This window comes from Lagenorhynchus albirostris, chromosome 3 (assembly GCF_949774975.1).
Source record: "Lagenorhynchus albirostris chromosome 3, mLagAlb1.1, whole genome shotgun sequence".
In the NCBI taxonomy this organism is placed as follows: domain Eukaryota; kingdom Metazoa; phylum Chordata; class Mammalia; order Artiodactyla; family Delphinidae; genus Lagenorhynchus; species Lagenorhynchus albirostris.
Window position 1 is genome coordinate 118,523,538 of NC_083097.1, and position 14,056 is coordinate 118,537,593.

At 45.8% G+C, this 14,056-nt stretch overlaps 1 non-coding gene across 1 annotated transcript; it reads right to left on the bottom strand.

Annotated features, from left to right (window-relative positions):
- Window positions 1-11,651: 11,651 nt before the first annotated feature.
- Window positions 11,652-11,758, bottom strand: LOC132518976 (U6 spliceosomal RNA). The gene has a single exon (XR_009540082.1). It is a non-coding gene; the product is annotated as a U6 spliceosomal RNA (small nuclear RNA).
- Window positions 11,759-14,056: the final 2,298 nt, after the last annotated feature.

A 14,056-nucleotide genomic window follows, 5' to 3' on the forward strand; every position in this document is an offset into this window, starting at 1 on the left:
GTGGATTTTTATTTCTTGCAACAGGACAATCCTTAACCAAACCAAAACAAAACCCACATAACTTGATGGGCAAAAGGGACCACATAAGAAAGACAAACTTCCAGTCTACAAATAACAAATGCTGGAGAGGGTGTGGAGAAAAGGGAACCCTCCTACGCTGTTGGTGGGAATGTAAATTGATACAGCCACTATGGAGGTTCCTTAAAAAACTAAAAATAGAACTACCATATGATCCAGCAATCCCACTCCTGGGCATATATCCGGAAAAGATGAAAATTCTAATTCGAAAAGATACACACACCCCAATATTCATACCAGCAGTATTTACAATAGACAAGATATGCAAGCGACCTAAGTGTCCATCAACAGAGGAACGGATAAAGAAGATGTGGTATATATTTACAAGGGAATATTACTCAGCCATAAAAAAGAATGACATAATGCCATTTGCAGCGGTATAGATGGACCTAGAGATGATCATACTAAGTGAAGTAAGTCAGACAAAGAAAGACACATATCATATATCACTTATATGTGGCATATAAAAAAATGATACAAATGAACTTCTTTACAAAACAGAAACAGACTCATAGACAGAAAAACTTACGGTTACCAAAGGGGAAAGGGGAGGGAAGGAGGGCTAAATCAGGAGTTTGGGATTAACAGTTATACACCACTATATATAAAATAGATACTTTACAACTTTGTAAATCAACTTCAATTTAAAAAAAAGAACAAGCAATTTAATACTTTTGAAAACAAATGAAGTGAGGATACGGTACAATTTTATCAAATCACTCTTTCTATAATTTTCAATGTATGGAGATAATATATTAACTTTACTGAATCCCTGGAGACTTACCTCATATTTCAGATTTGATTGTGGCTATAAAAGAATAAAATGATACATAAATGTATGGAACAAAAAGAAAGGCAAACATCTTTGGTGGTAAATAGGGTCACGCTGCGGATTGGGGCAGCTCAAATGTGAATGGGGCACAGGTCTCTCTGTGTGTGCTTCAGAGTAGGGAGTTGTCCTTTTTCTCGGAGCTCTTGGCCTATTTCACAACTGCTTAGAGAAGACTGAAGGCTCTCTGAAGGCAGGGTCGTCTGTCACTCCCCCATCTTACCCTATTCTTTCCCATGGATTTTCCATTCTCCCAACCAGACAGCTCTCAGTAAGGAATTCCTCAGTCTGGATTTTTCTAATGGTCGGCGAGCTTGTCTCCAGCCCTCCGCCACCCATCCTACCTGGCTGGGGAACTGGCCTCTGATTGGCAGGTCAGAGTGCAGGCTCTGAGAGTCACTTGGCATCACAGCCCTCCTGAGGAGATGCAGTAGGGGGGCCAGCATCACCTGTAAAGGATTCTTACCAAAAATGTTTAACCCGAATCTAATCCAGCCTCTACTTCCAGTGTACAAAAATAAAAAGGAATACAGAAGCAAGATAAATAACACCATGAGGAAACAGTCAGATGAATCAAGAATACAGAGCATTCCATAAGACAGCAGGCCTGGACTCTTCACCAAGCTGATATAATTTTTTTTAAAAATTTGGGAGGACAGTTCTAGATTAAAAGGGGCTAAGATACATTAAACAAAAACAAACGAAAACAAATAAACAAAAATACATAACAACTGCATGCAGTGCATGACCTTTAACTGGCTCCTGGGTCAAATAAAGAAATAAGTTAAAAGATGTTTTAGGGAATACGAGAGAAATTTGATTCGAAACTGGTTTGCTTGTCATCAGGAAATTGGTGTTAATGTTCTTTGGTGTAATAATAGTAGAGTGATTAGGAGGAGAGTGTCAGTATTTTAGAAGGTGCATGAGGGAATATTTGCAAATTATCTTATATTTTTTCTAAATAAAAATCTACAGGGCTTCCCTGGTGGCGCAGTGGTTGAGAGTCTGCCTGCCAATGCAGGGGACACAGGTTCGTGCCCCGGTCTGGGAGGATCCCACATGCCGCAGAGCGGCTGGGCCCGTGAGCCATGGCTGCTGAGCCTGCACGTCCGGAGCCTGTGCTCCGCAACGGGAGAGGCCACAACAGTGAGAGGCCCGTGTACCACAAAAAAAAAAAAAAACACTACATATTTACATATACTTATAGACAAAATGAATGACAAAGTACTTACAGTTATTGAATCTGGGTGGTTGATATAAGGATGTTAACTGTTTTATTCTTTCCACTTTTCTCTATATTTAAAAATGTTCATAATGAAAAGTGGGGAAATAAAAATAAAGCAGTAAGATTAAACTTGAATCCATTTAATAAGTATGGGTCTCAAGCCAATTATATAACCCTTTTGAGACTCAGTTTTTTCCCCTGTAAAATGGGGATCATAGCAGCACTCACCTCCTGGGGCCGTTGTGAAGATTGAGACCATTTACGTAATGCCCTTAATACCGTGCTTGGTGAATAAGTGTTCAGTGTGTTGACTGTATCCCCACACAGCAATAACACAAAGGAGCACCAAGAGGCCTCTTTCCCTTCTAGCTTCATCCTGGGTCAGATGCTGGCTTCTCAGTCAACCAGCAAATCCTTACTGAGGGCTGGGCTGGGTGTCTTTTTGCTTGCCCCTCCAGAACCAGTGTCTCCCTTCTCTACCTTGCCGTGTGACGTGGGGGATGGACTGGGGCGGTCTGCACCTTGGGCTCACTTCCCTCTGGTTTCTGGTTGGGTTTGGCCAATGGGAAGCACCAGCAGGAGGCTGGGGGGAGAAGGGAGAGTGAGCTGGGTTTCCTTGGTGGGCACTCTCCCCTCCCCCTGCCTCTTCAGGCTCCCCCACTATGACTCACCCTGGGACACTGCACTATCCCTTGTTTCTTTCCTTCAAGTTTGTAAATTGAACTTTTATGAAACTTCTCATTCCTCTGGTTGGAGCGGACCCCTGTTTCCTACCAGAACTCTGACTGATGCAGGGTCTTCTACGTGCCATCCACTTTGCCAGGCAGACCCTGAGGGATGTCACAATTAGTAAACACAGTCCCATGCCTTCTGCCACTTAAAATGTCTTCATTTCAGGCCTGTCCCCTTGGGTTTTCTGAGCTGACACCAGATTCCCTATTCCAATGGACTAGTGTACACAGAAGGACAAGCCAGCACCCCTAATTCGCCTCCACCCCCTAACACACTCACAGAGAAATCCAGTGTGGATCCTGGGATTCCCTCGGCCAATCCAGATCTTCAGGTCAACAGGGACATGATGGCTCTGCCCACCTCCTCTCGGCCCTGTGTGTCTAGAAGCCAAAGAGCTCAGTGGAAACTCCTTAGGTATCTGAGGCACACTGACAACAGGCAAGCAAATGTGGTAACACTTATGAGGAGGCTGTGTGCAGTGTGAGGCTCCAGTAAGTCAAGTTCATGGTGAGAAGAACTCGGAAAGCACGTTCGTCTAAGACAGTAGGATTAGATCACGCTCTCCTCGGATGTCTCCTTGAGTCTTTCAATATCTGCATAAATGGCCCCCAAATGAGACTAGGATTTAACATCTTTGGGGAAGCTGGGTTTCGTGAGTTCAGGGCCTTGTTTTATATCTACTCTGAGAATGGTTTTCCACCCCCACCGCAAACATGAACAGGTAGACATCACTTGTGGGCAAGATTTATTTGTGACAGTATGGTCACCAGTCCCCAACCTGGCCCTGCCCCTACTGCGTTCATTGAATGATTTCAAACCTTCTTGTGTTCACCCTCTTGGGAAGGAAGGTCTTCAGGAGGATGGGACCTGCCTTTTTGTCCCAACACCAAAGGAGATAGCTGATGAGACTGAGTCATCTTCCAGTTTGGTAGCTCAGAAAGGGTCCTCTCAGAGGGTACTCTTTTCTCTCAAACAGCCCAATGACATAATTAAAAACCTTCCTGGGTTGTACTTCTCAAGGACCCCAGAAATCTGAACCATATGGAGAGCGTTTTCATTTGGATCCTGTCCCCTGGCTCCATGCATTGGCTGCAAGGTTGCGATTATAGCTCCTCAGTGTAAGCCTCTCTGAGAAGCTCCTCTGTGTTTGTGGTGAGCATATGGACAAATGGAAAATAAACAACCCTGTGAATTTCTGGGGTGGGAGCTGGCTCACAATAAGATGTTGCAGAAAAGGGAGCAGTCAGGGCAAGTGGAACTTTAGCAAGTACACAGTAAACCAGAGCAAAGATTCCTTCCCTAAGACAGCTTCCCCATGGAGGAGTGGTCCCATGAGCTCACCCGATGTTAACTGAGCATTTATTTATTACATGCCGGACACTGGGCCAAGCCCTTGACATGCATGTTCTCACTGGATCCTCACAACAACCCCTGTGATAACTAAATTTTTTTTTTTTAACAATAATGCTTATCTCCATACTAAACCCCTACTTTTACAAATGAGGAAATTGAGACGTAGAAGGCTACGAAAAATCCTCCTAAGGTTATATAATTTGCACATGGGTAGAAACAGGCCTTGAACCCAGGTCTAGTTGGCGTCAAAAAACCCTACCCCTAACCACTGCACCATACTGCCACACCGCCGGCCAGGTTGCCGAGGAGACACTTTCTTGCCACATAGACCTGGCACACAGGTGAGAGCAGGAAACGAGGACATAAGCTTCATAAGGACGGGAATCTTTCTTTGGTTCGCTGCTGTATCCCCAGTACCTGGCACGTATTCATGAAAAACAGTGATGACTACAATGGAAGAAACTGATTTTGATTAGCAGTCTCTACCCCACGTGGTTGTGGCCCTGGAACTGTGGTGTGGGGTCTACAGACTGGGGAGATGTTTGGGTTTTAGCTCTGTGGGTCGAGGCTGCAGGTCTGCAAGAAGGAATGTTGCAGAGAGCTTAAAGGCAAGCAGGGGCTGGCAACAGGTGACAGGCACCAGGGCTGGGGCCCCTGCCCTGAGGTTCCTGCCGATTGAAGGTGAAGTGGAGGGTGGGGGCAGGGAGAGGAAGAAGAAGGGATGCTGTGGGAAACTCTAGGGGAGGGAGGGGGGAGAAAACACCAGTAGGGAGGTTGGAATGCCCTGGTTGTTGCTGCTCCAGCAGGTCAGACAGACTCCCAAGGCACCTCCTTCCTCCTGCGCCTTCTCCCATTGTTGGGCGGTCTGAGTGAGAACAATGGGAATGGAATCCTTCTTCCCCTCCCGCCTGGCAGGGCCTGGCCCGCTTCCTCCTCGCCCCACCGAAAGGAATGCTTTCTTGTCCTGGCTGTGTGGTACCCGCAGGCAGGAATGGCGCTGGGGGCTCCCCAGGGACGGAAGGCTTTGTGGCTTGAGCTGATGACAGTTGGGGTTGGAGCAGGGAGGGAGTGGGTGTGGAGGATCTTTTCAGAATTCCTCTTGGGTTTCTTGCGAGTATTTCTGCTCTTTTTCCTGACTCGTTATGGGGTCTCCGCTCTGGAGCGGACCAGTCAGGCAGATCTGTGAATGAGAGATGGAACCAAACAGCGCCAGCCCTTGGAGACAGGCCAGCTGTGCCTGAGCGCTTCCCATCCTGGGCAGGGCTGCGAATCACCTGAACTCCTGATCCCTGTCTTCCCGCTAGTCTAGAAGCTGCTGCCTTTTGTGTGGAAACGGCTTCACTGCCACCCTTCTCAGAAGGCTCTTAGACAGACGTGATTTACCCTTCATCTCTGCCAGTGTTGGCAGCAGTGGGGTGGCAGGAGCGGGGAGACTGGGGTTTTCATTGCAGGTCTGGAAGGCACAGAAGCTGCTGCTTCTCCTCTTTCCCTGCATGTGATGGTCTCGAAGCACTTGTTTAACCCCTCCCTCACTTGGGGAAGGGGACACCCATTCACCCACCGGCTGTGAGTCTGACCAGGAAGCTCTCAAGCACGGCCCTCGAGGGCCAGATTCTGCCCTCTGTTATCATCTCTCACTCCAGGGCCCAGGACCCTTGGGGACTCTTCAGATCTCCTCCTGATTTTCAGAAAACCTCCTGAAAATCCTGAGGAATCCACTGTGGACCGGGGTGCCATGGGTGTGGGAATGTGAGGGCTGAGCTTACCGAGGTCAGGGAAGGGTGGCCAGGCCCTCGACGTGTCTGATGGAATGCCAGCTAATTCTTTCTACAAGTATATTGGAGTTGGGGACAGTGGGCTGGGGGTGGAGGTCAGAGGGGAGTATCTGTCTGAGCTGGGGGAGCCAGCAGAAAAAGGTGAAAGTACATGGGCTTGGAAGGCTTGGTTGGGTGTCTGGGTTCCAGTCCCACCACTCTGCTGTGGAACCAGGGGAGAGAGACATACTGATGAGACACAGTGATGAGGGCTGGCAAGCACTGAGCTCTTCAGGGTACCAATCACCATCCTTAGCTCCCCCCGCTGCCAACCTTCTGGGGAACCGATGGAGGCAGAGGACTGGGATGTCTCTGCCACCGTAGGCAGACATTCACTTAATCCCACTGTTGTCTACTGAGCTGCCGCCCCCAGGAAAGAGACCCTCTGTGTATCCCTCTTCAGAGAATAAACCTCCCGGGGTCCACCAGCCTCGGGGAGAGGCAGACCCGGGACTGCACTGAGCGAGGACGGAAGGAGTCCGGCTTCCACTTAAACAGCCTTTGAGCGCATTCTCCAGCTCATAGGCTCCACCTTCGCCCCCACTTCTAGGGATACTTGGGGCTGCCAACCCTGAGTCCTCTGCAGGGATCTGCGTGCAAATTATATGGCAACTCAGCCCGCCTGGCTCTGGCTTAGGAGTCAGCTTTGCGGGGCCTGCTAAATTGGAAACCACTCATCCATCTGCTTTCCAGCTTTCTTTTTCTTGTTGTTGCTGGGTTTTTGTTTAGCTTTTTTTTCTTTCTTTTTTTTTTTTTTTTGCTGTCTCTTCTCCTATTCATGTTGTCCTTCTGGGTTTATGTCTTTCTTAAAAAAAAAAAAAAATCCCTTCATCTTATTTTAGTGAGCTTTGGGGTGTTAAGTGCATGTGTTCTTTCTTCCATTTTTAACCGGATGGAATTTATCCAGTCAGTAGATTTATCCCTTTATCAAACACTGAAAGCTTTCAGGCTTCGGGGTAACGGAAAATGTTGTAAGTCGTGACCCTTAAACACATTTCAATTTGCAAGAAACGAAATTGAGTTATTTGTAGTGAAGTGGATGGATCTAGAGTCTGTCATACAGAGTGAAGTAAGTCAGAAAGAGAAAAACAAATACCGTATTAAGCTGGGACAAAGTGAGAGAGTGGCATGGACATATATACACTACCAAATGTAAAATAGATAGCTAGTGAGAAGCAGCCACATAGCACAGGAAGATCAGCTCGGTGCTTTGTGACCACCTAAAGGGGTGGGATAGGGAGGGTGGGAGGGAGGGAGACGCAAGAGGGAAGAGATATGAGGATATATGTATATGTATAGCTGATTCACTTTGTTATACAGCAGAAACTAACACACCATTGTAAAGCAATTATACTCCGATAAAGATGTTAAAAAAAAACACACACACGTTTCAATTTGCAAATTAATTTTGCAAATAAGTCAGTGTGTTTTCTCTGTCTTCTCCAAGCTCCCGAGACTTTTCTCTGCAAATCTGTGCCCCCATTTTGGAGGCCAGAGCCTAGCACAGTATCAGCCCTTCTTGGAGCTCGGTGCGTATGTGTCAGGTGATGGACTGAATGACTTATGATCTAACTAGCCCATGTCCTGTGGCATCTTTCGTCTGAGGAGAGCATACCGACAAGATTAATTTCCATAAGCCTATACTTTCTTTGTTAATTCATTTTTGTTATAAATAATATCAAAGGTATCAAAAAGTCTATGAAAGGTACACGTAGAGTGTAGAGAGAAATAAGAAATACCGTTGTACCCAGCGTCCAGCTTTTTTTTTTTTTTTTGGCCACACTGCGTGGTATGCAGGACCAGGGATCAAACCCACGCCCCCTGCAGTGGAAGTGTGGAGTCTTAACCACTGGACCGCCAGGCAAGTCCCCCAGCATCCAGCTAAAATCCCATGACTTTGCAAGCTGCTAGTGCCTCTTCCCTCCCAGAAATAATCGTAGTCACTATTTTGTGTTAGTCAGTCATTTGCTATTTTCTATAGCTTTACTACCTGTGCTTGAAAACCTAAACAATACATTGTTTCCTTTTGCCTATTTTTGAAATTTATATAAATGGAAGCATATATTTGTAGTTTTCCCTGACTTCTTTCACTCAACATTTTTTTTGGGAGGTTCTTTCAAATTGACCCATGTAGCTGCAGTTCATACATTGGGCTGTAATGTTCCCTTGTGAGATAACACCAGAATTTATTCCTGTATTCTACTGTTGTTGCACAGTAGGATGGTTTCCTTTTTTTACTCTTCTGAGCAACAGAGCTGGGGCTACAGTGAGGCAGAGAGACCCTATATTAGTTTCCTTGGCTGCCGTAACAAATGACCACACGTGGGGTAGCTTGAAACAACCAAAATGTATTCTCTCACAGTTCTGGAGGCCAGGAATCTGTTATCAAGATGTCGGCAGGGCCACACTCCCTTCGAAGGAGAGAGCCTTTGCCTCTTCTAGCTTCTGGTGGCTCCAAATGTTGCTTGGTTTATGGCTTGTGGCAGCATCACTCCAATCTCTGCCATCTTCACTTGACTCCCTCTTCCCTCTGTGTATAAGGACACTTGTCATTAAGTTTAGGGCCCATCCAGATTATCCAGAATGATCTCATCTCTAGATCCTTATCTTCATTACATCTTCTAAGACCCTTTTTCCAAATATGGTCACATTCATATGTTTCAGGCCCCCTTTTGGGGGGCTACCATTCAACCCACTGCAGACACCAAGGGTGTGATATTAGAGTCAACGACCTACACAACCCTTAGGGTGAATGGCACCTTACCTTTTGTGCCCCAGGAGCCTCTCTTTCTCCCTCAGGTCCCGGCTCTACTAAAAAATCCTGCAATGAACCTCTGTGCATGTCACCTGGAACCCTCGGGCAGGAGTCTGTCTAGGGTACGTAGCACAGGAGTGGAATTGCTGGGTGGTAGAAAGTGTGCATGTTAATCTTTGTTAGAAAAGGTCTAGCTTTTTTCAAAGTGGTTGTACCAAGTTATGTTACCATCAGTGGTGAATGGCAGTTCCCATTGCTTCACATCGTCTCCAAGCCCTGGGCTGAGTGACTTTTTAATTATAGTCAGTCTGGTAGGTGTGAAGGAGTACGTGTGCTAAGACTAGGTGTGAAAGGGTATCTCATCAAGGTTTCCAGTGTGCATTTCTCTGATGACTAATGAGATTGAGCATCTTTTCACATGTCGGTGGGCCATTTGTGTTTCCTCTTCTGTGAAATGCTTCCTTAAGGCTTTTGCTCATGTTTACAATTTATTTTTACTTTTTCTTTTTGATTCATGAAAGTACTTTATATATTCTGTATATTAATCCTGTTAGTGAAATATGTCCCAAATATCTTTCCCCAACAAGTTGTCTTTTTGCACTCTTTTTAAAATGTAGTTGAATTTATCAGTTGTTTCCTTTATCATTTAGGCTTTTTCTTCTTGATTACAAAATCCTCCCTATCCTTGAGCATGTAGAATATTTCTCTAGTCACTTATAAAGATTTTACACTTTTTTTTTTTTTGGTTGCGCTGGGTCTTAGTTGCGGCAGGTGGGCTCCTTAGTTGTGGCATGTGAACTCTTAGTTGTGGCATGCCTGTGGGATCTAGTGCCCTGACCAGGGATCGAACCCGGGCCCCCTGCATTGGGAGCACGGAGTCCTATGCACTGCGCCACCAAGGAAGTCCCAAAATTTTACACTTTTGTATTTCATATTTAAGTCCCAGAATGGATGGGCGTTTTTTTTTATATGGTGTGAGACGGGGATGCAATTTCACCTATTTGTATTTAATTCACCAATTGTCTCGACACCATTTCTCAAAGAGTCCAGGCTTTAATCACTATCTGAAATGTCCTCTTGGTCATAAATCAAACTTCTGCATATACATGAGTATTGTTCGAGCTCCTCTATTGTGTTCCATTGGTCCATCTTCTGTCCTTGTTCCAATGAACAGTCTTCATTACTCCAGCTTTAACAGTAAGTCATAGTATCTGGTTGGGTAGCTCCCCCTGCCACTGTACCCAATGCTTCTACTAACTCTTTTTCAGAAGTGTCTTAGCTGTCTTGGACAGCTGTTCTACCACATGCATTTTTTTTTAAATTTATTTTTGGCTGCATTGGGTCTTTGTTGCTGTGCGCAGGCTTTTCTCTAGTTGTGGCGAGCGGGGGCTACTCTTCATTGCAGTGTGCAGGCTTCTCATTGCAGTGGCTTCTCTTGTTGCGGAGCATGGGCTCTAGGCACTCAGGCTTCAGTAGTTGTGACTTGTGGGCTCTAGAGCACAGGCTCAGTAGTTGTGGCTCACGGGCTTAGTTGCTTCGCGACATGTGGGATCTTCCTGGACCAGGGCTCGAACCCCTGTCCCCTGCATTGGCAGGCGGATTCTTAACGACTGCGCCACCAGGGAAGTCCCCACATACATTTTTGAAACAGCTTTTCAAGTCCCTTGAAAATAACTGTTGAGATGTTTTTATAGACATTGCATTAAAGGATTAAAGGTATAGATGAGTTTGGCTAGAATTAACAGAATTATGATTTAAAATTTTCTTTTCTAAGAACATTGTATTTCTCTCCATCTCTTTAGATCTTTTTGAATGACATTTAAAGTTTGATCATTTTCCACAAAGGGTTTACATATCCTTTCTAGATTTATTCCTAGGTACTTTAATTTTTTTTGGTGGCCTTTAGAAATGGGTATCTTTTTAAGAAAATTACATTTCCTAACTGATTCTTGCTGGTATACAGTCAAATGCAAATGCTTTTTGTATCCAGCAATCTTGCACACCTCCCTTATGAGTTCAGACGCTATATTTGCATATCATTTGGGAGTTTCTATGTAGCCAATCATTTATCCGCAAATAATGACAGTTTTATTCTACTCATCCTTTCTTTTTTTTGTATGTAAATATATACACATGTTTTCTATTGTATTATATGCTATTACATAAATATATACAAATATACACATAATTTGTCAGGACAAAGTCAAATCAACAAATATAAAATATTCTTAAGTTTAAAAATGAATCAAAGGGCTTCCCTGGTGGCGCAGTGGTTGAGAGTCTGCCTGCCGATGCAGGGGACACGGGTTCATGCCCCGGTCCGGGAAGATCCCACATGCCGCAGAGCGGCTGGGCCCGTGAGCCATGGCCGCTGAGCCTGCGCATCCGGAGCCTGTGCTCCGCAACGGGAGAGGCCACAACAGTGAGAGGCCCGTGTACGCAAAAAAAAAAAAAAAGTGGTAAAAATGAATCAAAAAAATGAATCAGGGGCTTCCCTGGTGGCGCAGTGGTTGAGAGTCCACCTACAGATGCAGGGGACATGGGTTCGTGCCCCGGTCTGGGAAGATCCCACGTGCCGCGGAGCGGCTGGGCCCGTGAGCCATGGCTGCTGAGCCTGCGCGTCCGGAGCCTGTGCTCTGCAACAGGAGAGGCCACAACAGTGAGAGGCCCGCGTACCACAAAAAAAAAAAAAAAAAAAAAATCAAATAATGGGCATAAAGATAATTAAGGAAGTTGTAAATAAAATTTTGAAGGCATGTATAAACAATAAAAATGACTGACATTTGCTGCATGATGGCCATCTAAAGCTCTGAAAATAATTTTCAACTACTAAGCTTGATTTTCTCTTCCACATTCAATAATTTAAAAATTATGGAACGCTTCACGAATTTGCGTGTCATCCTTGCGCAGGGGCCATGCTAATCTTCTCTGCATCGTTCCAATTTTAGTATATGTGCTGCCGAAGCGAGCACTACTCATCCTTTCTTGAATGTCTGGAATCTTTAATGAGACATTGTTAGTTCTGCAGGTCCAGTAAGAAAACATTAAGTAACATTTACAAAATTCAAAATGATCATTTGCCCATTTTACGTAAATTCACCTCAGTGTTTCAGAGGCCCAAATCCAAATATGTAGCAGCAAATGCAAAAATTAGTTGGAGCAGCATAGCTGAATGCTGGTTTGTGAGGTACATAGGATTCTGAGGAGAATTAGGAAACAGCCTATTGACTCAGGTCCTGAGATTTTAGGGGCAGATTCCTCACTCTGTATGGCAGGTCTCAGCTGCAGTGAGATTGGGGTGATACTTGCTGACCAAGTGACTGTCCTGTGACTTCTCCTTTCTTCTAAGATAGTGAGGGTAGTCATGGGCTTTGGAATCAAACAGATCACTCTGTGTGGCCCTGAGCAAGTGGCTTAACCTATCTGAACCATAGTTTTCTCATTCGTAAAATGGTGATGATAAGCATTCCTCATAGGGTGTTGGGGAGGATTGAATGGGTTAATAAATGTAAACCGTGGAAGGCAGCTGGGATACATGGTAAAGGCATCGTCAGTGTTGGCAACCAAAATGGCTCCCAAGCCACGGACCCTTCAAGCTGGTCAGGTCCTTGAGTCCAGAGACTTCATAATGCTTCAGTGCAGGTAATAGATACTATTAAGATAGCAAACATGGGCTTTCAGAAATCCTTCCGTCCTGGGGTTTCAAAAACCTGTTCATCAAGGAAACGTTCTTTTTTTTTTTTTTTTTAAAAAAAAAGACGCTTAAACCTGAACTAAAAAAACAGCTAAAATAGGTGCTGGTTCCGATGGAGTGAGGTATGAAGGATCTGGAGCCCCATCTCCCCAGCCTCCCTCTGCCCTGCCTCCCATGGTTCCCAGCCTCTGTGGCACCTCCAATGTACCCCTTAGTCCACGGAGCACTGATTCTATTCACCATTTTTGTATCAGTCTGCTCAGGCTGCCATAAACAAATACCACAGGCTGGGTGGCTTAAACAACAGAACTTTATTTTCTCCCACTTCTGGAGCCTGGAAGTCCAAGATCGAGGTATCATCAGGGTTGTTTTCTGGTGAGACCTCTTTTTCTGGCTTGCAGACAGCTGCCTTCTTGCTATGTCCTCACATGGTCTCTTCTCTGTACACAGAGAGAGAGAGCAAGCTCTGATGTCTCTTCTTCTTAGAAGGACACTAATGCTACTGGAGTAGGGCCCCACCCTACTCATTTAACCTTTATTACCTCCTTATAGGTCCTATATCCAAATACCTTGGGGGTTTAGGACTTTGATATATGAATTTTGGGGGAACACAATTCAGTCCATATCCCCCTCCTATTTTCCAGATGAAGAAACTGAGACTCCTCTAAGGTAGATGATTCCTCCCAGCATACTTTGGAAACTAGGAGCTGAGGTTAGACCAGAGACTCTGTGCAGTTCTGGACATGAGCACAGCTGCTCTGGTGACCTGGTGGTCGAGTGAGGTCCAGAGCTTGGCAGGGATCTCCTGGCCTCTGCGCAGAACTCAGCACTCCACCTGGGCCCTCAGACGGGTGGCAAGCTCCAGGAGCACCTGTGGGAAGCACCGCAGACATGGATATCCACATGGATTTGGGGCATTTTTCCCAAGTGTTGTTGTTGTTGTTTTTAATTGGAAGTTGCTTTACAATGTTGTGTTAGTTTCTGCTATACAACGATGTGAATCAGCTATATGTATACATATATCCTCTCCTTCTTGCGTCTCCCTCCCACCCCACCTCCCCATCTCACCCACCTAGGTCACCACAGAGCTCCGAGCTGAGTCCCAATGGGTTTTGTGAGCTGGAGCAGAAGAGCTGAGTGGACCCCACGTGGTGACTGCAGTCTGTGCACATGGGATTGGGGGACACTCACAGGGACTGGGGGGCACAGAATTTCTGCCATTGTGAGGCAGGGGAGTCTCAAGGTAGCAGACCTTTGGGTTGGCTGCTGCAGATCACATTTATCAGATTCCTGCCATGTGCTGAATCAGCATTCAGCTGTGCTGAATGCTTTATAAAGCTGCATCATGGGGCACCCCCATGACCACCTAGCGAGACAGGAGCTCGAGTAATCCCCCAGCGTGACACAGCTAGGAAGTGGTGGAGCCCAGACAGACACAGGCTGGTTGGCTCTACGGCCTGGGTCCTCCCAATCCCTCCCTTTAAACTCCCACTTTCTCCAAAGCCAGAGAACAGCCTCTTGGTGATGCCGCTGGCCTGGCCAGGCCTCTTCGCACAGCCTGGTCAGACTTGGATGT